Below are 24,934 nucleotides of genomic sequence, written 5' to 3' on the forward strand. Positions count from 1 at the left end.
GTTTTCTCCACAGCTAAACAGGAAGTTGATCTAGACGGAATTTGAACTCTACTGTATAATTCACAGCTTTTTTCGTATAAAAAACATTACACACGCGCGCGCGCACGCACAAACATGTATGTATGTATAAATGTGTGAAGAGAGAGAGAAGAAGAGAGAGAGGAGAGAGAGGGAGAGAGAGAGAGAGAGAGAGAGGAGAGAGAGAGAGAGAGAGAGAGAGAGAGAGAGAGAGAGAGAGAGAGAGAGAGAGAGAGAGAACAACTTCCGGGTCATCTCTACTAAATGTCACCACTCTGTTCGAAGAATCAACACCATAGAGCAACGAGTCCGCAACTAGCTTTTTTGTTGTTGACACATATGTTGTTTCAAAATGCTTTATCTTACAACTATGAGATGTATTTTTATTGTCTTGATTTTATCTTACTATAATCAACAACAAACACATTTCGCCAATATAAAAGTCTTTATTTGATAAAAAAATAACATAATCAAAACATGAAAGTAAAGCAAAACAAATAGTGGCTTATACACCGGAAAATACGGTAGTTGTAGTGGCAGTGACTAGTTCGCTCGCTGGTTGTTTGTTGATAGTGTAGAAGGGTGGGAAAGACTAAGGAATGTACGGTGCTGACTAGAAAAGCAGAAAGGATAAAGATGACATCGTCTTCACTCGCCGTACGAATAGAACAGAGTGGTGACATTTAGTAAAGATTGCCCGAAAGTTATTCCTCTTTGATTACTATCGCAAATACAGTAGCTTTCTTCAACCGAATACACGTCGTTGATTGGTTGAAATTACCCCAATATGACAACTTTAACACGAAATAACTTCTAAAGTATGAAATTTTGCCCAGAACGTTCAGTGTAGACTGTGTTCTACGTGAGAAATTCTACCAGCATTCGAAGTTTCAAAGTGTTTAGTTAAAAAAAAAAAATAATTAAAAAAATCTGTGATTGAGATGGAATAGATCAAAAAAAAAAAAAAAAGACAAATGGAAGAATGAGCGATTGAAACGATTTATTACTGGAAAGGTAATGATGGATTTGCAGTGGGTTTGAAGCACAAACATCATGTGAGAAACAACTGACAATATCTGAAACACCATAATACTTAAGAGAAGAGAATGGAATAAACGAAATGTTATATCATAATACTGTAAATAAGATATCAGATGGTAGGCCATAATATTGTAGACTGAGAACAAATATCTAACCATTGAAAGCCGATATTAACTGCAAGGTTTTAGCTGATGTAAATGTATAGTACAAAGAAAAGAAAATAATAAAAAAGAAAGCAGCAGAACATATTGTGTATATTCGTTTGAATTGATTTCTATTTTTATATCACCTAAACGTTTCTAACCTACATGATTATCACTTGGATGTATGCGCATACAATCAGGAAGCAAATTTAGCATTCTCTTAAACGCTTGATGAAAAATAAATCACATAATGACAATAAATTTAATCAGGGAGATAATAATTGTAAACATTCCTCGAGAATTTATATCAAGTCATGATTTACTAATCACATGATGCATTTAAAAGGTAAGAAGAAAAGGAATGCTTTCATTCTCATTATAATTTCTATTTGTGTAATTAACGTGAAAATTGCCATTGATAAAAGTTAACTTTGTTTGCACGGGAAAATTCTTTTATTTGTTCGATTTGATTAGTTTTAAAGTTCGCTCCAATTCATGCAGTGTTGAATACCTGACTCGCGAACATTTCAGTAGAAAACTATTAATATGTGTTAATAAGAAGACTTGCAGATCTTCCTTCTTTTGGCATAATCGGAAACCATGGTCACTGTTTGAACTACGTATTGATTCAATATAAAAAAAAATGTAAAGGGGAGAATATGAATGTATTTTATGATATTCTTAACCAATAAAATCTGTTCATTACAAATTAATTCTTTAATGAATGCAATGTCATAGAAAGATAATTCATTGCCATGCTTTTAGATGGTGAAATTATTTTTTTAATGTTTGCTTTAGTTTCCATGGTAGCATTGCATTTATGATAAAACAACACTGAAAAAGAGGGAAAAAATTTCTACTCTCACCTATGATGAGTAATTTAAGAATATATAACTTTCATGGAATTTTAACAAGCTGCAGTGGTTTCGGCAATGATCTCAGACGAGTTGTCAAGTCCTCTATGAATTCTATTACATTACGACTACTTCAGAACATCTAGAGACAGCATTGTAAGGCGAAAGTATTTTATGCAGGTTCTAAGAATATTCAGTGAACTGATAAGAGAGAGGAGAAAAGGAGAACAATATAAATGGCTTCTAGACAGAAAGTAGCATAGCTTTCGCAAGTTTAGAGAAGTGTAAACCAACAGTACTCGACTCAAAAAAGCCTAAGAAAACACAGTATCGTAATAACATTTTTGGATTGATACTTATGCTGTTGGGCACTTCTTTGGTATTAATTCTACACAGCCTACATCAATTCTTATCTATTTTGTTATCAGGTATTTCGTTAGTGCTATCTATTATAAAAAGCTAGGTTAACTATGTTACTCTCACACTGAAGCTTTCCAACAACATAGCTATGTGTGACTTACTACAAATTAGCAGAAAGATTTTCATTTGATGTTCATTGTAGCAGAGTCTTGTAAATTCCCTGTCTGAGTATTCCTGGTCATTCTTTAGAGAATATTTTCTACCGAACATATTTCTTATTTTCATGACGCTAGTTATTTCGTGTATGTAGCTTTAACCGAAGGATGCACTTCGATGCTTGATGGTTAGTAAATATTATCGAAGGGATGTGATGCAATAATCAAAGGTTGTTTGAATCGGTGTTATACCTCAACTACCTTGTAGAGACGGTCAGTGTGTTTATTGTTGTGTAGAAAATATGGTAGGAACAGTTTCGTTTTAACATCAGTCTCATCCAGCATCCAAAATGTTAGTAAAAGTGCTGATACGGTAAGCACATAGTGGGTCCCTGATTTATAGAAAGCTCTTAGAACCCAAATTTTTATCCAGTTATTATATTTTTTGGATATATTTTCATATAGTTACCTTCTACCCCTCATCAATGTAAGAAGAAAGACCATATTTTATACGTATCTTGAAAAGCTATCTGGTAATGTTTTTGTCTTCCAGTAAGTCAATTATGTATTCGTCAGATTTCCCTATCAAAAAGGACATTCTCTTTAAATATAAACAGTAGAAACTGTCTCCTAGAAGTATACTTTGTCCTATCAGTGACAGTTCAATCGACGAGATACTAGCATCTATAAATCTGGATCAGAATTAAATGCCAGGTAAACTGAAAACAAATTTCTATGCCATCGCTGTTCATATATCACAGTTTTTGTTGACTATGAATTGCTTAATTCATCACTTAACTCCTTTCATAAAGGAGTTTGGATGCTGTAATGAGTAACTTATGAAACTGTTACCACAGTGATCCTGGTGGAATTGGTTCAGACATTAGAAATTCTGACAAGAAATTGGTCAATAGTTCTTCACCATGCTAACAACCCTGTCTTTTTTTAATCTTTTTTTTTTCAATATTTCTTACAATTCCAACCACCTTGGTATATTTGTATGTTGAGAACTGGTAAAGGACTACAGGATATCTACGATAGAAGCTCAGTTTCTATGTACCAGTAGCAGACAATGAAATATCTTCTTAGTGCTTTCTTGTTATTTGTTCTTCAGCTAATCTCTTCTGATCCCAGAGTTTCTTACTGGCAGTTCTTAACCCCTATTCAAGAGTGATGAAGTTATACTGAAGTGTTGTGTTCCTAACATTTTTAAACACTACTGTCTTGTTTTCAACTTTTTGTTTTAATGAGAATCAGAGTTGCTTATTTATTTGCTTGTGATATAAATATTGCCACATATTTGATAGTCGCCTGGCAATCAACGACCTATTCCAAAACCATTGATAGTATATCTGATTCATTTGTCTTATTTAACTTCTTATCGTCGAGATATTGCTTAGAGGTTGTGGAGAGCGAGTACAAACACGTGTTTATTTGTTAGAATAAAGGGACGTTACTCAAGCTTTGTATATATATCATTAATCAGCGTCATCATCAACCTAACAAGTTTTTTTTATTCCCTTTAATCAAATATATTCTGTCTTGTAGTGTGAGTTTTAAAAAAGAAACATTTCAAGTGCCTACATTCTTCGCACCTTCAGTTAATTACACTAATCCTGGTTGCTGCTATAATCAATGAGTAGTAAATGCGGAAGTGACCCTTACTTCGAGATAACATAGTAGCAGTAGAAGACAGACACGTCGTCATAAATTAGAAATGTGTTTTCTATGAATATATTCACTTCTGGTATTCATGCACTCTGTGTCAATAGTATTTGAGATAGTATTTATCAGAAATTCAGGCGTGCGACTTTACTGACCTAATTTTGCATTCGACGTAGTAAACTACTAGACTAAACGCAATGTGAACTAATCTTGAGTGAATTAGTGGAACAAATAGAGGAGTTATTAACATTGTATATGAAAGACCTTCCATTGAGTCCTTCCAACCAGAAAAGGTATTCCAGCTAGAAGAAAAACAAAAGAACTCTAATTGTGAAGAGGTAAAGTCTATTTAGACTAATACTCCTGCTTGGTCGTCAAATGGTAGAGCCATCGTAGCGCTACAAGTTACCATGAGCATTGAAAGAATTAAATAAGTTACAATTGGGAGTCAAGCAAAAAGGCGTAGGTCACGCAAGAATTGTTCTCTTGTATACAAACAATTTAAGCTTCTGTGTCGAGAATGATTTACTGCCCATAATCTTCTCTTGAATAACGCTCTTGGGAACTCCCCAAATCTTGACTTTCGAGCAAAGCTTAAAATAAATAGGTTTTCCATCGCTCCAAGCACATCTAAATTGTAGCCGGTGGACCAGGGTTTGACAATAATTTTATTACTTGCGGGAATGCTTTAAAGTGGTCACTGTGTTTTCACTCTGAACCACTGACTGATAGCAAATACGATCGTTCGTTTGACTAGTGTTTTAAAATGCCGTTTACTATTATGTCATTTGAAAGGGATACTACAAACTGGTTAAATGCAGAATAGAATGATGTTTTAGACAGGCCAAGGAACGACTTTGAAGAATTTACTCAGGTAGAGGAGAGCGTTGTAGTCTTAAATAAAGTAAATAAAGTTTCAAAGTTGATTGGATAGGATGCGGTTACAGAAGATGACATTTTGGAATTAATTGTAAACAGGAAAGGAGATGAAAAAAGCCTTTCTACTGAAGATTTGAGAGGTTTGGCAAAACACCGTAATCGAATAAGAGCGACAGAGTAAACGGAAACAAATCCGAGTGTGTTGTAAAACAATAAAAAGATGAAGTTTTTAAATCTATAGGCACAAACGTGACTATATAATAAGACGTTTGCTTCCCAACTACATGACTCCGGATTCAGTCTTACTGTATGGAATCTTGGGCAAGTGTCTTCTACTATAGCCCCCGATCAACCAAAATCTTGTGAATGTATTTGATAGACGGAAACTGAAAGAAGCCCGTCGTATACATATGTGTGAGTGTTGGTGTGATTGTGTGTTTTTCTACTCTCCCATCACTTGACAACTGGTTTTGGCGTGCTTGCGTCCCGTAACTTAGCGATTCGGTAAAATATATCGCTAAAATAAATATACTGGCGTCGATTCGTTCGACTTATATTCTTTAAGGCAGTGCCCAAGCATGAGACACTGAAACAAGTAAAAGAAAAACGATGAAAAGACAAAACTATTTCCTACTAATTCTGATACTTTTAGAAATACAGCGAAATGTACCATGACTGAAGGGGAAATGGTTTTGTAGACATATTTCAAAGAAATTTATGAAATTGTTAAGGATTGAAAAAAAAACCCACATATTTTAGGCAGGTATAACGATGCTCAGCCTGGTCCGTAATCAAAGATATCATTTAAAGTGTTATGAGATAAGCTGCGTCCAACGCCGTTGCTGAACGTGATCAATACAGTGATGTGAAAATTGTATCATCGATTTCGGTTCCAAATCCTTCTTTAGACTATTTGTTGTCGTTATACATACATACATACATACATACATACATACATACATACATTCATATGTATATGTATATACTAGAAGAAGCGAAACAATGGACCGCCTGGAAATGCTAACCAAACTTCCCACAGATCACTTAACTTCTTATAAAAGGAAGGAGCACATTGTGCAATGCAATCATAGTTATACAAAAAGATGGAAGCATTAAATGGATTGATTCTGCTTCGATTTGGTTTCCACTGCTTCTTTTAGGAATGCCTCATATCCCGACACCTTGTATATTCTTTTATTCTTTTACTTGCTTCAGTCATTTGACTGCGGCCATGCTGGAGCACAACATTAAAAGGTTTTTAGTCGAACAAATAAACCTCAAGACTTATTTTTTAAAGCTTAGTACTTATTTTATCGGTGTCTTTTAACGAACCGCTGTTACGGCAAAGTAAACACAACAGTACTGGTTGTCAAGCGGTGATGCGTGAGAAGACAAACACGGACACAAACACCTCCCCCCACGCACACACACACTATTCACGATAGGCTTCTTTCAGTTTCTCTCTATCAAATCTACTCACAAGGCTTTGGTCGGCCCGAGGCTGTAGTAGAAGATACTTGCCCAAGGTGTCACACAGTTGGACTGAACCCGGAACAATGTGGTTAGGAAGCAAGCTTCTTACCACACAGTCATTCCTGCGCCTATATAACCACGCCTTCACCTGTATAGCCACGCCTGCGCCTACATGGCCATGCCTGTACCTACTATATATACACATATATATATGTGTGTGTGTGTGTGTGTGTGTGTGACCTGCTTGTTTTTTGTAACTTGTTTATCATTTTGTCCATGTTTTTTTGCAACGTCATGTACCCAGATATGTATCTATATGTACATGTAAATGAAGGTATGTACATACATGTACATATATATGCATATACTCATATATTGTTTATATATATATATATATATATATATATATATATATATATATATATATATACACGCGCTTATGATAAGGCACAAAAATTGCGAATTATCGGTATCCATCGCTCCTGAATTAGATTGGAGGTGAGTTGTTTTGCTTATCTATAACCCTCAGGTGTTTTAACACTCAATGTTAAGAGGGAGTCGCTCCCAGAGCGAACCGGCGAACAAGCAAAACACACACAGTATGTGCGGTCGATAATATTCAGAACGCTAGCGCTGCTTTTAATTAATAATTGAATATACATATATTTAATACATATACTTAAATATGTGTGCGAGTGTGTGTGTGGTGTGTGTGAGTGAGTGTGTGTGTAATTATCTGTAATTTTATCCTGTCAAAGCAGTGCGTTGAGTTTATGATCAATAATTTTGATTCTCAAATGGTGTACTTTACCCAACACAAATACAATGAACTATGGTCGACTGACTGATCTGGGAAGCACAGCACTTTAGATTGAATGATGCCCCGTTATCTTAAAATGCTGAGTTCCGCGTCTCCTTTGGGTATAGGTCGCAGAAGCATGAGTGCCACATAGATCTTTAAAACATTTATCACATGTTACCTGTGAGATACTCGCATAAACTATTTTCACGCTCTCGTTGTCACATCCACCCAGACATGTACACACACTCTTTGTTACACTCATATCTACGAACACACATTTATAACACACATACGTACACACACTCATACACACTCACACACACATACAGACACACTCACACACAGTTATGTATGTGTGTGGTGGAGTGTGTCAAAATGGTTATGTGTGTGAGGGCGTATAACAGATGTATATGTAGGTAATGCTAATCCACATGCACCTATACAGATTATTGTATCTTTCAACGTACAGCAACACATGCAACCTACTTTGTAATATTACTAAGCTGTTTTAGCCACAGTTGTACAAGTTCATGGTTGAATTAACCTTGGCCTTTACTGCAAATCGAACAGCAGTAGTAATGTCTTAAGCTGTGTGGGATGGCAATAATCCATTTGGGCAGATAATTCAGAAAAATGTGTTACACCATTACAAGCTTTATCAATCAATAATTTAAGACGAGTTAATGCATTCAAACTTGACGATTATTTGTGTAACCATAAGCGTATACACATGACACGCACATCGTGTCAACAAATATCTTTATATATGTGCATATATTTTTTATAGTATTATACGTGTTATCGAAAGCAATGCTTCTAAATAGTTAGCTTGCACCTTCATAGTACAAATGAAGATATTATGTAAAAAAACAGGGAATTGGTTTGGGGTTATAAGCCAACACGAATTTCATTTTGAGAATTCCGAAATGATTATTGCGAAGTAATAACTAAATTTGAATTATAATGAGTTAAATTCACAAATGGATCAAATTTCTACATGTATCAATCTTCTCAATAACTAATGTATAGTAATAGAAATCGATAAGTTTACAATTTGCCGTAGAGATGAAAGATGGACGTTTTACCATCGGAGAAAAAATATGAGAAAAAAATTCATCAGCAAATTGTATATAAAGCTACCAACATCGTTGACTATCACTAGTGACTATGATTTTGCCATATTCATAACAATAATGAACCCTCTAATGACTCTCGACTTGCCGGTGAATGTAACAAAATTTCACTCTAATCACTCTATAACCTCTTATAAAATGAAGGGATGCATTATACAATGCAGTTGTAGGTATGCAAAAAGATGAACGATATTTGTTGAAATACTTTTCATCATAGCTTTGGTCTGATCCGGACTGAATTACGTCAAACAACAGTAGAATAAGAATTAACTGACGAGGCTGAGCGGGATATTTAGATCATGTTACTTTGCTTTCAACAGAAGTACATGAAAATATTCTCGCAGGCTGAGCTTATCTCTTTTCAGTACAGAGCAGTGTTGAAAATACTAAGCTTATGCGAAATGGCCTAACCAAGAATAAAAATTAGGCCGTGGGGTATAACACCTGATATTTACTTACATTTGCTGTAGTTGTAAAAAAGCGTCATATTAGAAAATTTCAAATCGAATAAAAGTGTCGAAAAATCACGAAATGGTTCTAAATATGGAAGTAGTGCGGGTAACAATAAGACAAGAGTCAAAATATGGATGCATGCAAACACATGTACGCTTAAACATGTACATAAACACACACACACACACATACATACAAGTGTACGATGTATAGTATGCATGTGTATATGTATGTGAATATGATTAATGATAGCACACATGAGTTTGTAGCCTCCTCCACTGACAACTGATGTCTTTTCAATATGTGGTACTGTAAAGTTACCTCTCAACCGAGGCACTGGCGACTGAAACCACTCTCGGGTGGCACACACGCGCGCACGCGCACAGACACACTCATACACACACACACACATACACAAACACACACATGCATAAATACACACATTTACATATATACACATATATACATGCATGCAAACATAATACTCACATACATACATACATACAAAATATATTAAAAATGCGTTTAAAATTTTCTGTTAATATGCTTTAACAATATAATTATTTACTTGAGATATTGCATTCTCTGCATTCTCTGTATTAGATACACACTCACACACACACACACACACACACACACACACACATACACACACAAACACAGAGAGATAAATACTCAGATATATACACACGCACGCATGCTTACAAATTGTTGATAAAGTTGACTATAGGTAGTGTGTCATCACAGAAATCTTAAAAAAACATTTTCAACATTTCTACTTTGATATACATCAGACGATTGTCCTCGGTGGCAAGATTCTTGAATTGGAAAACTACTACTACTACTACTACTACTACTACTACTACTACTACTACTACTACTACTACTACTACTACTACTACTACTACTACTACTAATAATAATAATAATAATAACAATAATAATAATAATAATAATAACAACAATAATAATAATAGTAATAACAATTATGATAATTATAATGATTATATGTATGTTTGTATCGATATATGTACATATATGTAAGTATGTGGAAAGAAGAAAAAGAGAGGGGGAGAGCAAAAGTCAGAAACAGTCAGATGACAGAAGGAGAAAGATAGATGCATAGATTTCATGGATGAGTAGTAAAATATAAAGGTAAACTTTCCTGTACCTTGTATCGCCTGTTTTATCTGCTATAATAACTCCATCCGTTGTTATTTCAGTGCAACATTTTGAATCTTGTGCAAGAGATGACTCGGCATCCGACTCCAGTTTGTGACAAACAAGCGACATGGATGTTCTAGTTGCAAGTTGTTTCAGTCTATGACACTTCAACAACATATTGCATCGTCCTGCTCGTTGACATCTCAATCACCCATGTCGTCCTCTAAAATTAACTATTTAATTGCCAATAAGCCTACCTCTCAGCTGATCCACTGATATTTTCTGCAAAACGAAAGCATTTATCGCTACTCCTGACTTAAGTGTCAGTAAAATATTAAAAAATTATATCAAGTTCGTAATAGAGTCCGAAATCCGAGGACATTTGCGCGCCCGCATATAGATGGGACAAATTTGTTCGCTGTTGTAAATGTTATGGACCATTTTTTGAAAAGAAAAAACGTAAAATGCTTACCGTACCTATTGCTACAACTAATTACGTGTTGCCAGTGTGCACTTTCCACAGAGATTAGTAACGAATTTAATCCCCAAGCAAATTGGCTGAGTATATAAATAGCTGACATTTGTGAATAGCTGACTAGCTTGAAAATAATCACTGAATGAATGACGTTAAAGCATAACAGTAACGTACGACCATACACACACATGAGAACATGCACACTCAATTTTACATAAATCTTTGCCAAAAATTATGATTAATAAGGTAGCTCTCACTACCTATTTAATAAACTTTTTCATATCTTCTGCTCTCTTATCTAACTCCCTTCTCCTCTTCGTTCAGATTTTCTGTTTTAATAATACATCTTCAACTATATATGTCTACATATAAACATATAAGCATAAACAATTAATCTGGGCGGGTTGCTTTCAAATTAAAAGCATTGTAATAATTTTCCCTTCTCTCTAACTTCTTCACGCTCTATCCTTCTCTCTATCTATTTCTGTTTACCATAAATATTGATCCATTTCTGTCCATGATTACAAAGTCTTAAAGCCTTACTTTAGAGATATTATATCAAACGCCGAACAAATGCTTGTATTTCCCAGTGCAAACAATCAGTGTACGTTTCTTATCGAATGCAAAAACTATCATTGACTAATCATAGTTAATCCTCACGCGCGCGCGCACACACACACACGCACACACACACACACGCACACACACACACGCACACACACACACACGCACACACACACACACACACACACACACACACACACACACACACACATATGCTTGTGTATAAATATGACAAGTATATTGAAAGGGACACCGAAAAAGAAAATAATTGGAATATCAGGGTGAATTAATCAAGGACATAGGAGAATATTCACGAAATGGCGTAGACATGATGTGTCTACTTTGACAAAGATCACAATTTTAACAACTTTCAATCAGTCCATATGCTAATGGAAAGAAACATTTCATGATTAATTGACATGACAGAAGACGTGGGGCGATTAATTAAAGCGTTACATGATTTTCTTTTTCTTTACATCTTTCGCATCGCTTAGCATCGAACCTCTTTCTCAAAGTGTCAATTTGAAATTAATCACTTGTCGCGTAGTCTCAAGTCTTCCCTGGTTGAGTAGACATAGTATCAAAAACATTCTAACCGTGACCACCCAACAATTTCAAAAATAACATAAATGCCAGTATGGAGATTGGAATTTGAGCCTTAAATGTCACTCTGTACCAAGAGAGGTCTTAAACACTGTTATACTAAATAAATTTTAACATCTTGTGGTTTCATGTAGCAAGCCATTTTTTTACGAATGAAGGAAAATACTTGCAGTGTAATTTTTATCAAAATTCCTGGTATAGCTATGGCGGTACATATGCATATTCTAAAATTGGAACGATACAGAGAAGATTAGCATGGCCCCTGCGCAAGGATGACACGCAAATTCGTGAAGCGTTCCACATTTTTTATAGGCGCAGGAGTGGCTGTGTGGTAAGTAGCTTGCTTACCAACCACATGGTTCTTGCTTCAGTCCCACTGCGTGGCACCTTAGGCAAGTGTCTTCTACTATAGCCTCGGGTCAACCAAAGCCTTGTGAGTGGATTTGGTAATTGGTAGACGGAAACTGAAAGAAGCCCGTCGTATATATATATATATATATATATGTGTGTGTGTGTGTGTGTGTGTGTGTGTGTGTGTGTGTGTGTGTGTATGTTTGTGTGTCTGTGTTTGTCCCCCCCAACATCGCCTGACAACCGATACTGGTGTGTTTATGTCCCCGTAACTTAGCGGTTCGGCAAAAGAGACTGATAGAATAAGTACTAGGCTTACAAAGAATAAGTCCTGGGGTCGATTTGCTCGACTAAAGGCGGTGCTCCAGCATGGCCACAATCAAATGACTGAAACAGGTGAAAGAATAAAAGAGTATATTATTTTGCGGCATTTCGTCCGTCTTTACGTTCTGAGTTAAAATTCCGTTGAGGTCGACTTTGCCTCTCATCATTTCAGGGTCGATTAAATAAGTACCTCTTATCGACCTACTCTCTCTCCCGAACTTGCTCGCTTAATATTCTAAATAGAAATGGTTCCGTCTTATACACCCAATCACCTTATGCACCGTCATATACTGTCACTTTTCTCAGACTACTTTATCTAACATGTTCTTCCTTTCCATAAAGACGGTTTGGTGTTATTTCAGCAAAATTTGATTACGATTTCTGGCAGAGCCTGTAACCGTACAGAAAATCCTGTATTGGTTTGAAAAGTTACCTGTAACGTTTCAAGATAGAATTAATCGACTTTAAACACTATTGTAAGAACAAAGAACAAAAATAAACTGTAAGAACTGACACCATGTCTAACAATATAACTCTTCTGAAATATACTAATTATTAGAGTTATTAGAATTGAAAATTTTCTTTCAATTTACAATCGAATGAGAAACCTTGTTATATTCTGAAAACCTACAGGTATACATAAAATGGTATACATAAAATAGCATACATAAAATGGTATACATAAAATGCTCTACATCAAAAAACCAATCAAAGTATTTTAGATTTCACTTCACTTATCTTATTTCAAGGGAATATAATGCAGAAGTTTTTGCGAAATAATGTATCTTTATGAAAACATGTTAATATTTTTACGAGGCGTTTCTTCATCTGGAGTAACTTGCATATGTTGTTTCTAATTAAGATGAGAGTGTTTGAAATATTTTGTCTGCTGCACATTGTACGTTTAAACTACCCAAACAATTATTTTATATGTTCTATGTATATTTAACTTGTTATAGTGAAATCATTTGTTCTCTAACACGACCAACGTTGAATTTCTTACAATTTCAGTAATTTGACATGTGCATAGTGTAGACATTAAAACATTAGATTTACCGCTTAATTTTAGGTCTGCTTATACACTTTTATACTCTACTTATTTCAGTCATTTGACTGTGGCCATCGATGATTGAGCGTGAAAGCTGCTTCTCCTGGGGAAAGGTTATTCTGAAGACTATTACGTACCAGCTGCAATTCCCGATTCATACCCTTTAGTAACATCTGGTACCGCAACAAATGCATGAAGGAAGCAAGTCCCGTCATATATCTGTCATAGAAAGGGGCGAATACTATGGTCGTCGCAAACGAAATCAAAAGCCGGTTAGCTAGTTTCGACCAAATGCTCCCGTCGACGGACAGTTGTCAACCAGTCCGGGTAGGAATCGACTCGAGGCTAGGCAATGACAACTGCGCCGTCAAGGTAGAGAAACCCGAACCTCAAACGCATGGAGTCGACGAGATGATGAATTGGAGTAAACTGGTGATCCGGCAGAAAAAGAAGCTCACCAAATCGACTTTCTTATTGAGGTGGCAAATGTGTATTGAACTCTTAATCAATATATAACAAATGCTGTACATTTGTTTAAATAATTAAAAACCGCCAGTCACATGGCATGCACAAGTTTTATGTGAACTTGTCCGTTATTTCTATATATTTCAATTAAGATAAACCGACCCACAATTGATTCTGTCTATCTAGGTTGTGGAAGGACGGTTTCGGCGTACACGGATGACATCACCATCACCGTGTCCGAGGTGGAACACTTACAGAGGATAATAGGCAAGGTCATTAAGGACAACGAGGCGGTAGCAGGAGCAAAAGTTGACCGGTATAAGCCAGTCGGCTTGCAACTCGGCACCTGGAGAGGCAAGTCGATACCTCCCAACAGCGTTGGACGGAGGGGCCACTTAAAATGCTAGAGGTCTGGTTTGGTCCAGCCCTCCAGATAGAGAAGAATTGGGGCGAGGTGACGAGCAGGGTGACCCACCTAACTCAGAACTGGTCGAAGCGGCGGCTCTCTCTGAAAGGAAGGGTGGAGGTCGCAGTTGTGTTTATTGCATCTGTGATTACCTATCGCCTAACCGTCGTGCCTTGTCCCGTTTCGTGGCTGATCAAGTTAGAGCGTCTGCTCTTTCGCTTCTTGTAGAAGGGTAAATTTCCTCTTGTAAAGCGCTCTGCTTGCTGGCAGCATCCGCTAAAGGGTGGGCTAGGGATGCCCTGGCCGTTGATGCGCACAGATGCGTTGAGGCTGAGGCATCTGTGGGTCTACATGGATGGTGAACAGGTGTGGTCTCCGTTCGTTAAATCGTTATTTCCTAGGTTTATTTGTTTTAGTGAACTAGAACCATGGATCAAGTGGAGACCAAAGTTGGGAGCTTGGCAAGCGGAGTGTCGTTAGGCACTCTCGCTTCTCTCTCGCAAGGGTAACGCCAGCGGCGGGGGTTCCACATCGTAATTCTATAGGGGGTTCGTAGAGGCTAAGTGTGACGACGACTTGGGGGAGACTTTGGGCTTCGACGACATTTGAGCCGGGACTCATGGATATCTTCCAGGGATCTCTGGCTTGGCAATGTTACCGAGAAGCCTCACCAGTTCGCGATAAACTCGCAAGGCATGGTACTTCTTGTTCACCTTTGTGTCCAATATGCCAGCGGTACAAGGAAACTGTTCTGCACGCAAATGTGCTATGCCCCCAAATTTCAGAAACGTGGGTATACGTTGAACAACTGCTGTTACGGCTGGGAGGAGTACAACTGTCTTCCGAGTCGATTTTAAAGATTGTTTCTCCTTCCTCCTTTAAGAAAGAAGGTAAGGCTTGTTTTCTCGCTGTGGTTGCCACAGCGAAAGAAGTTGTGTGGAAGACTCGCGTGAAATGTATCGTGACAGGCATGTTCATCTCCAGCCTTGGACTGATCCATTACCTCATCTACCGCCTTAAGAGGAAGATAAGGGTGGAGAGAAATGCCTGTCGCCTAGTATACATGGGAAAATATGGAAGGTTGCTGCGAGCATGATGAGCTGGGGCTTGCGGGGTCGAAGCAGAACCCGATTGATGTTGTTACACCTTCTCATACGTTCTGCTGTTGGTTGTGCTTCTGCTACGGTGAGATAGAAATTCGCAGTTTACGGCTATTTGATCCTTGTTCCTATACCTATGCTTATGTATGTATGTATGTATGTATGTATGTATGTACGGCGAGCTGGCAGAATCGTAAGCACATCGGACGAAATACTTGGCAGTATTTCGTCTGCCGTTACGTTCTGAGTTCAAATTCCACCGAGGTCAGCTTTGTCTTTCATCCTTACAGGGTCGATTAAATAAGTACCAGTTACGCACTGGAGTCGATGTAATCGACTTAATCCCTTTGTCTGTCCCCTGGGCAATAAAAAAATATACGTATGCATGTATGTTCTATTTTTTTAATTATTATAAATCTTCCACAGAGGAGGGAGCCGATTTCCAACAAAGATGCAAGGCTCCCTCTTTGTGATGTAGTTGACACAGATAAATTCACATTTGGAACTTGAGAAAAATTTCATACATATTTTTACTGTACGGTCAATTTCTCTTTCTGAAAATCCAGTTTATCCAGATTCTTCTTCAAGCATTACTAACAAAACCTAGTACTCCAATTATTATTGGTATGAATATGAATTCATAGTCTCAGTATAGAAGCTGGAGGTTTCGAAGCGGTTGTCCATAGATATCCTCTTTCTCTTTGATTTTCAAAGAGCTATCTATATCTGTAAGCCAGCTGATCTCTATGATGGCACATACCTTTGCCCCTCTGTCCCAAACAACAATATCCAGACTGTTATATTTACATTTGACAAAAGTTTTGATGGGAATATTCCATCAGTATTCCTTCAGTTGGTGTTTATGAATGTTTTCCATAACAGACGGATGGCATGGTCAACATACCTATGCATGGTCAACATACCTATGCATGGTCCTTTTTTGTATGCTGAGTGCTTTCCAACCAGGTCTTCTCTGAGGTAAGAGAACCCAACTGTTTTGGAGCTGTATAGGAGGTCATCAGGAAGAGAATGTTTCTTGAAGAGTTCTCTGCCACTCGTACAATGTTGCTCACTTTTCAGCACTGCATCAATATATTTATTTTTGCTGCTGTTGTTTAGCAGATGCTGCCTGAGTAATATCATACGGCATTCGAAAGACGTCTGCACTGATCTGAAGCCTCTACCACCTTCATGTCTTCTTAGGTAGAGCCTGTCAACACCACTGTTTCTGTGAAAGTTTTCAGTTGTCAGGATTTTGCGGGTTTTGATATCTATGGAGTGGATTTCCTCTACAGAATAATCAAGTGTCTCAAATGCTGGGATCAGCACTGGTACTGCAAATGCATTGTGGGATATTCCGACTGCCATATTTTTCTAAGTCTGTCGTAATATTCTCGGGTCACTCTATCTTTATTCACAGTGCTTTCATGATACATTTTCTAAGCCTGGGTACTTGTAGCATTCTTTGTGTGGAATGGGGAAAATAGAGAGACAGGTTTGGGAGACTGACTTTCCTCGTTCTAGAACCAAATACGAACATTTCTTTTGATCAAGTTCCATGCCTATATCAGCTGAAAATGTTATTAATTCCAGTTGTTTTTGGCATTGATAACACTTTATCATGTGTATGTATGTATGTATGGGTGGGTGGATGGATGGACGGATACATGCATGTATAAAGCGGTTTAAGTATAGACTGAAACTCTGTACGCATCTTAAAGCAGAGTTAAGTAATTTGCATGTAATAATGTAGTTTCAATTGCATTCAATGGGCACGAACCATGAACGTTGGCTGCTGAAAATGGGAAAATTCCATTGCTTTTAATATGTAATATTATAGCAATACGCCTTGCATTTCATATAGAGACACTGGAACTAAAGAGAGAGAGAGAGAGAGAGAGAGAGAGCTAAAAATGAACGTGTTGAGAAGTATGCAAATGACGGAACCCTTCCATCAACCGATAAAAGGCGGAAAATGAAACAGTTTGCTCATGCAAGACGACAGACACGTTGATATCCCACCTATGGCAAATCTGGTTTCGCATGGACTAATCTCCAAGAAAAGAGTGACCAAGGTGACGGTTAAGCATCATCAAGTAAGGAGTTGAGGTGGGAGGTTGCATCCAGCATTGTGTATTCAGTTTCTATTTCGTTACTAATACAAACTTCATTTAACCATGTTCTTATTTTCTGTATGCGTAGTTAGTAATCAACGCCTTCACCATAAAGGAAGGGTTCAGCAAAGAAGAAACTAGATTCTGGGATACGAGATAAAGCTGACGGCGACTAATACAAACTTCATATAACCATGCTCTTATTTTTTGTACGTGAAATTGATCAAACTACATTTCGGTGCATGAAGTATATAAAAATATACTTGATATACAGTATTTGGCTTCAGAAAAGGATATATTACTAATATAACATCATGGAAATCTAACGATTAGAGGGTTGCAAGATATGAATGTCATCAACGAACATAAACATAAAAAAAGTGTATTTTGGTAATATTTCTATGCTGATAATATTATACAATATATACAATATAATATAATAGAATATAATAATATCATACAATATATAATAAAATATATTGTATTATACAATATAATATATAATAAAATAAAATATGATATATTGTGTGAGTGTGTATGTGTACTTCCGTGTGTGCTTGATAGTGAATATTTGTGCGTACGAGTGTCTAGACACAAGAAATATATTCAGATTTTATTTCTGTTTAGTCATAAGAAGTAAACTAAAATGGAACTAGATTTGGATTCCCATTTCCTAAACATTGCTTGTGTAGGCATAAAGGGTATGAGTGAATATAAGTGAGATGCGAAAAGCCATAAATCGTAAGAGTGTTTTCATCTTTTTTTGTCGCATCCTGAAGGAATTAAAGTCATTACAAAAATGAATTGCATCAGAATAATAAGGAAAGGAATGAATGTATCAGGTAAATATAGGTTCGATTCTTATTCCTTTATTTCACTTCAACGTTGACATATTACACCCACACAAACTTTTTAAACGGAAATGCATATTTACTGTTAAAAAGGGAAAGAAATACAATAAAATTGATGTGTGTGTGTGTGTATATTCACACACACACACACACACACACACACACACACACACACACACACACACACACACACACACACATATTATATAAGGCTATGTATATATTCCTACATTTACGTATCTATATTTACACACACACACACACATATAAATAAATATATATATATATACATACATACATTCATATATATTTATATATATATATATATATATATGTATATGTATATGTATATATATATATATATATATATATATATATATATATATATATATATATATGTGTGTATATGTATATATATATATATATATATATATATATATATACACATATACATATACATACATATATATATGTATATATATATATATATATATATATATATATATATATATATATATATAATCTTTTCATTTTATACTTGTTTCAGTCATTAGACTGTGGTCATGCTGGGGCACCGTCTAGAATTTTTAGTCGAATGAATCGACCCCAATATTTATTTTGTAAGCCTGCTACTTGTTCAATCGATCTCTTTTGCCGAACCGCTAGGTTAAGGGGCCGCAAACACCACAGCAGTTGTGAAGCGATGGTGGGGGCCGAACACAGACACAAAGACACACACATAGATATATATATGTATGCGACAGGCTTCTATCAGTTTCCGTCTACCAAATCTACTCACAAGGTTTTGGTCGGCTCGCGGCTATAGAAGACACTTGCCCAAGGTGACATGCAGTGGGACTGAACCCTGAACCATGTGGCTGGGAAGTAAATTTGTTACCACACAGACACTCCTGCGCCTATATGTGTGTATATATATGTGTGTATATATGTGTGTGTGTGTGTGTGTGTGTGTATGTGTGTGTGTGTATGTGTGTGTACGTATGTATGTATATATATATGCTTATGAATGTATAAGTAAAATGAGAAGAGAACTTACGTCTTCTTAAATAACTTACTGGTGAAGTAGTTCTGTTTTCATCAGTGGTGGCGTTGTTAGTTTCATCTGTGGTGGTTTTAGTTTCAGCCATAATCGTGTTAGCGAGATTCCACGTGGTGTAGATGTATATTTTAAAATCTGTTCAGGATAGCGCTACGATGGCAAGTAAAAGGTGTGTCTCTTATTAATTATTGGAGAAATAAACCTGTTACCGATTTAGGCTGGAGAATTCGGCATATTTCTAGAGGAAGGCGTTCAAAACGAACTTTTTAAACGGTCCCCTACACCTGCCTGTCCGATTTTAACGGCACCATATGTATGTATGTGTGTAAGTATATATATATATATATATATATATATATATATATATATATATATATATATATATATATGTATGTATCTGTATGTATATGTATGTATGTATGTATGTATGTATGTATGTATGTATGTATGTATGTATGTGTATGTATGTATGTATATATGTATGTATATATATATATCTATATGTATGTATAGGTGTGTATATGTATGCATATATGTATGTATATGTGTGTATATCTACGTATATACATATACACACACTCATATAAACACACACATATCTACAGAGGGAGATAGTGGAGAGAAGGAGACAGAGAGATTAGACGAACTCCCTTTCTACGCGTAAGCGTGTAGAAACACACATACGTTTACTAATCGATTTTCTCACAATTTTAGCTTAATGAGTGACTATTGAAAGTGAAAGGGCAATCAAACAAATTCTGATTGGAAGTGGATCAATTTGTAACTAAACAAGTCAAACCTATTCTTAGTAGCAACATTTAGAGCAAGGTAGAAATGTGCGAATACAGATTTTCATTAGAAATATGTCGGCCATGAATGATATCCACCATGCAGCTGTTGAAAATTTATTGGCACCGGTGAATTATTAGAATTAACCACTTAATTAACTTACCTTGCTCTTTCACTTAAGAGCCATCTTCAAGATATGCCTCCTCTCTTGACACCTCAACTTAATGTCTTCATTATCATTGAATTATTTATTTTTCTTTCAAATTTTTTTCATATTTTACTTAATGAAAATTTCTATTTTTGTGAACATCTCGCCATCTCTCATTCCCTTCTCATTCAACTCATTGAAAATATTTTACTCCCTTTCACATATCTCCATATTTTCTTCACTTGTTATCGCTAATCTTTCAATGAACTTTGAAAAAAAATTTTTTTTCAGTTTCTCGTTTCTCTTTCTTTTCATCTTCGTTAATTTCATCAACCACTCCCCTCTTTACCCTTTCTTTTTCCCCCTCATTTTCTCTATTTTTGAAGTTTTTCTTCTGCTTTTCTTCTGCTATTTCCTTCTTACCCCCAACAAGCTCTCCTCTCTTCATATTAATTTTAACGATGTAATTGTGTTTCTCCTTATATAGCATAAAAATGTTTATACATTTCGTAATTATTATTCTATCTCTATCTATTCACACACACACACACACACACACACACACACACACACACACACACACACATATATGTGTTTGTATGTGTGTGTACATATATCTATGTTTTACCGACAGAAGTTTACGCAGCAGAAATCTTTGTATGCTATAAAGTTTCGTACTTGAAACTCTTTCAGATATTTCCTCAAATTTGTTGATGTCACCGGTGAACGAATCCTTGCTCTTGTTACTGCTTATGTTGTTGGTGATGTTGCTACTGCTGCTGTCCCTGCTGCCAATGCTTCTGCTTTCTCTGCTGGTATTATTGCTGTCGCTTTTGCTGCCGATGTTTCCTTTTTGTGGCTTTGCCGCGCTATTGCTTTTGCTATCATTATTACCCCCCGCTGCAGCTGTTGTTTTTATTACTATTCTCGTTTGCCGCAATATCAGCGGTACAATGTTTTTAAACTTTGAAATTCAGCTATCATAAAGCCTCTTCTTCCTTTTGCATGAGCAGAATATCATCTTCGCTACAATTGCTGTTGTTGCTGTTATTATTACTACTACACTTCTTTGCAACCATAGCAGTGGTGCAGGTATTTGGATTTTGACCCTTCATGGTTTGAAAACGTTCTTCATCCTCCTTTTCCATGAGAAAAGTGAAAAGGAGTGATCTTGACTCGTTTTGCACCTGCCTTTGTGACTCATCCCCAACTTCATCCTATATTTTGCTGTCTGTGGAATCCAACACAATATTTGTAAAAAGAATGTGTTTTGGAAGCGAAATTTGAAAATTGTTTTTGACAAATTTGAGCCTCAAAGAGGATGAAACAAATAAGCTAGCCAACTTGACATGTTCTGGTTGATTTAAACAAATTTTATACCACAGAGTTTATACAATTAACAAACTTACTACAAACGTAATAGACGAGCAGCCTTACGAGGAAGGCGAAGCGAGGCAACAAGTCTATTTGACTCAGAACTTCTCATTACTCTAAAAATGTTCAACGGTAAAGCCTGTCTCGCAAAGGATTATCACATTTGCGAACCGTATAAAAATATCTGCAACTTGATCTTAATATGTGGTTTACAAAATTGTCATATTGAAATATAAATGCATATTAAAAAAATATAGCGAGACAGAAAAAGAGAGAGGGTTAATGATAGAGGGGATTAATGACAGAGAGAGATATCAATACACACAGACACGCACACACACACACACATGGATAGACAGATATGGATAATGATATATATGAAGTAATACAGAGAGACCAAGAGTGAAAAGAGGAAAGAAATTAGACATATAATAAATCACTTCTCTACATCATACACAAGCTACAGCTTATTTGTCAACATGGCAAGATAAGATTTATCAGTTTAATAAAGTGATAACACATATGAAGCATTTTAATTAACGTACAGAACCATTTGTCTAAGACGTCCAACGAAAGAAAATAGGAGCATGAGTGTAGCTTATTATTATGATGATTAATGGTGAAAATAACTAATTATAACAGCAGAATAGAAGAAAAATAACCATCAAAGCATCAAAAAATTTACAAAGGAAAGCAAACACGAAAACGACGACAATATCAACAAACAATTAAATCTGTCAATTATGAAACTGTTTGGAAACATTCCGGGGAAATATTGGTGGATTTACACGCGTTTGTTTTGATTTCCTTTTCTACACCATTGGTCACTGATGATTGATGCACTTAACTACTTCCCTTGTATAAAAATATAGATACCACCACGTGCGCATACTCTCACATATCCAACTTATCGAAAGAAAAAGCAAAATTCAATTACATGCTCGTGTGGATAGCCTAAGGAATAAAAATAATATAAGATTTCACTACACCGTGTCCCCAAATTAATTGACGCTCGAATAAGTATATAGATTATACTGATAAGCTAGATTCTAGCTGCTAGAACGTTGTTTCTCGAGTAGGATCGAAGACTTTCGAAAATCATCTGACGCTTCTTCTTGAAGATGATGCAAAGTTTTCTTGGGGATGCATTTTACTCTCACATTATCAGAAAGCTTAATGGGTGGCTTGGTACTCTATTTAAAAGGTACTCTATATTGGAAATAGTATGTCTGACACTGTACCTTTGAGCTGCTGAATCAAAAAATTAAATGTTTGTAAACTACATTTTGAAAAGCCTCTTTGTCACCATGCCTTCTTACTGAACGCCACATCAGAGGTAAATTAAACTTTGCATAACCCTTGAATGCCCACGGGTTTTGGGAGAGATGCACGTGCAAGGGTTTTGATTTTATATTATTTCCACTCAGAAAAGCGTCAGATGATGTTCGAAAGTTTTGAATCCTACTTGAGAAATAAAGTTCTTGCAGGAATGTACAATTTTATCAACGTTGTACTCTTGCTGTGGTGTGTAGCCCACTTCAGCAATAATTTTTTTTCAGTTACACAGAATAATTAGTGGCAACTTCTGTATCAATACTGGCAGCTTTTCCAGTCATTTTTATGTTGTACAGATATACGCGCTTCTTGAACTTTTCCGACTATTCATTAGAAATTTTACCTTTTTCTGTAAATGGTCATACATACTTTTGGCTTTTTTCTTTATTTACGATCGTGCTTATTGGCACATTACGCAGAGCCTGAACTTCGATCCATTCTCCCAAGTGGATTTCCATTTTAAGCCTCTTATTAGACCTATGAAAAGAAAAATACTGTCTGAGTAGTCAACGGGGTAGATTCCTGAGCATTTCACTCAATTATCCCTCAATGTAGATATTGCAAGCTTTAATGTTTTATAAATATTGTTTATTTTTTTCCCGTATGAAGCCTTTTTAAAACATTAAATTTAATATCCAGTGTAGTCCTTTATGGTTCCTTTTCGTACTACACTTGGTGTCTTCTTTCTAGACATTTTGAATGGTAAGTAAATCAGACAGTAGCAGCGATCAACAGTTATTCACAATAAATATGTAGTAGAAATATAGTATCACGACCCTCCTCCACACACAAGCACACGCAAGCGATTTACAAATTGTTAAAAATACTTTGACCTTAGCTAAAACGCTGAGAAACGGTCTTTGGGTTAAGAAGAAAGTGTCGTTTTTAAACCGTCAAAATTTATCGAAGCTTCCGTAAGCGCAGAACTGCAGATCGTATCTTTAAATTAGTGGTCATTCATTAACATTTCTGGAAGCACAAAACCATCTAACCTAAGGTAGCTGTAACGCGAGGATACCTGTACTCATATAATTTTCAATCTGCAATAACTAAACTAAGATTCTAAAATGGCATGTACGTCGTGTGTTTTCAAAGATTACTCATTTTACTCTTTTCCATAAGAAAATAGAACATAAATATTCTCTGTATTTTGTATCAGAAAATCAGACAACAACTCGCCACAGATAAGATAATTATTCGTTTGGTGTGGAAAAGTCAGTTCTATCGGAAGTGCATTAAAATATCTTTGAGCCTCCGTTGGTTTTGAGGATTTCAGATTGTTTCCTAATGTTGCATGAAGAATTGAAAATAAAATAAATCACACTCTAATACGGGATGTTTTATGAATCCATTATATAGTCGATGGGCCGGTTAGTAATAACAACCAGACCTTAGTTCACACCCACTATCTTAGACAAGAAGGGTATATTGAATAACATGTTCCCGGATACATTTTACCTTTGAAAAAAAGAAAAAGTTGATTAAGGCTAGAAGACTTTGCCATAGATCAAGGCTGATCGGGTTTAAACATCATCAACAAAAGCTGTGTTTCTGTATTTCTTTATATGTTGGTCTACTAACGTCTTCGAGTGTCTATTGGACTATTTTATGTTTAATAAACTTTGTTCCATAAGTAATGATGCTTCTATAAAAGACTTGAAATGAAAAGCCATTACAAGGGAAATGTTTCAGATGCAATGGCTTCTTTAATAGAATGATGGTCCATGGGCAAGTCTAATATGGTCATGAAATTAGCAAAGCTGTTATTCGGTATTCGTTGTAACTCT

General features: G+C 36.1%; 1 protein-coding gene and 1 non-coding gene across 2 annotated transcripts in view; one reads left to right on the forward strand and one right to left on the reverse strand.

Moving 5' to 3' along the window:
• The window catches only part of LOC106884025 (endothelin-converting enzyme homolog), a 582,571-nt gene that overhangs the window by 421,053 nt on the left and 136,584 nt on the right, over positions 1–24,934 (reverse strand). The gene's annotated exons all lie outside the window — the stretch shown is intronic.
• On the forward strand, positions 11,983–12,089 carry LOC128249455 (U6 spliceosomal RNA). Its single transcript, XR_008265575.2, has one exon. It is a non-coding gene; the product is annotated as a U6 spliceosomal RNA (small nuclear RNA).

Source organism: Octopus bimaculoides, chromosome 14, assembly GCF_046866305.1.
Source record: "Octopus bimaculoides isolate indiv1 chromosome 14, ASM4686630v1, whole genome shotgun sequence".
NCBI classification, from domain to species: Eukaryota; Metazoa; Mollusca; class Cephalopoda; order Octopoda; family Octopodidae; genus Octopus; species Octopus bimaculoides.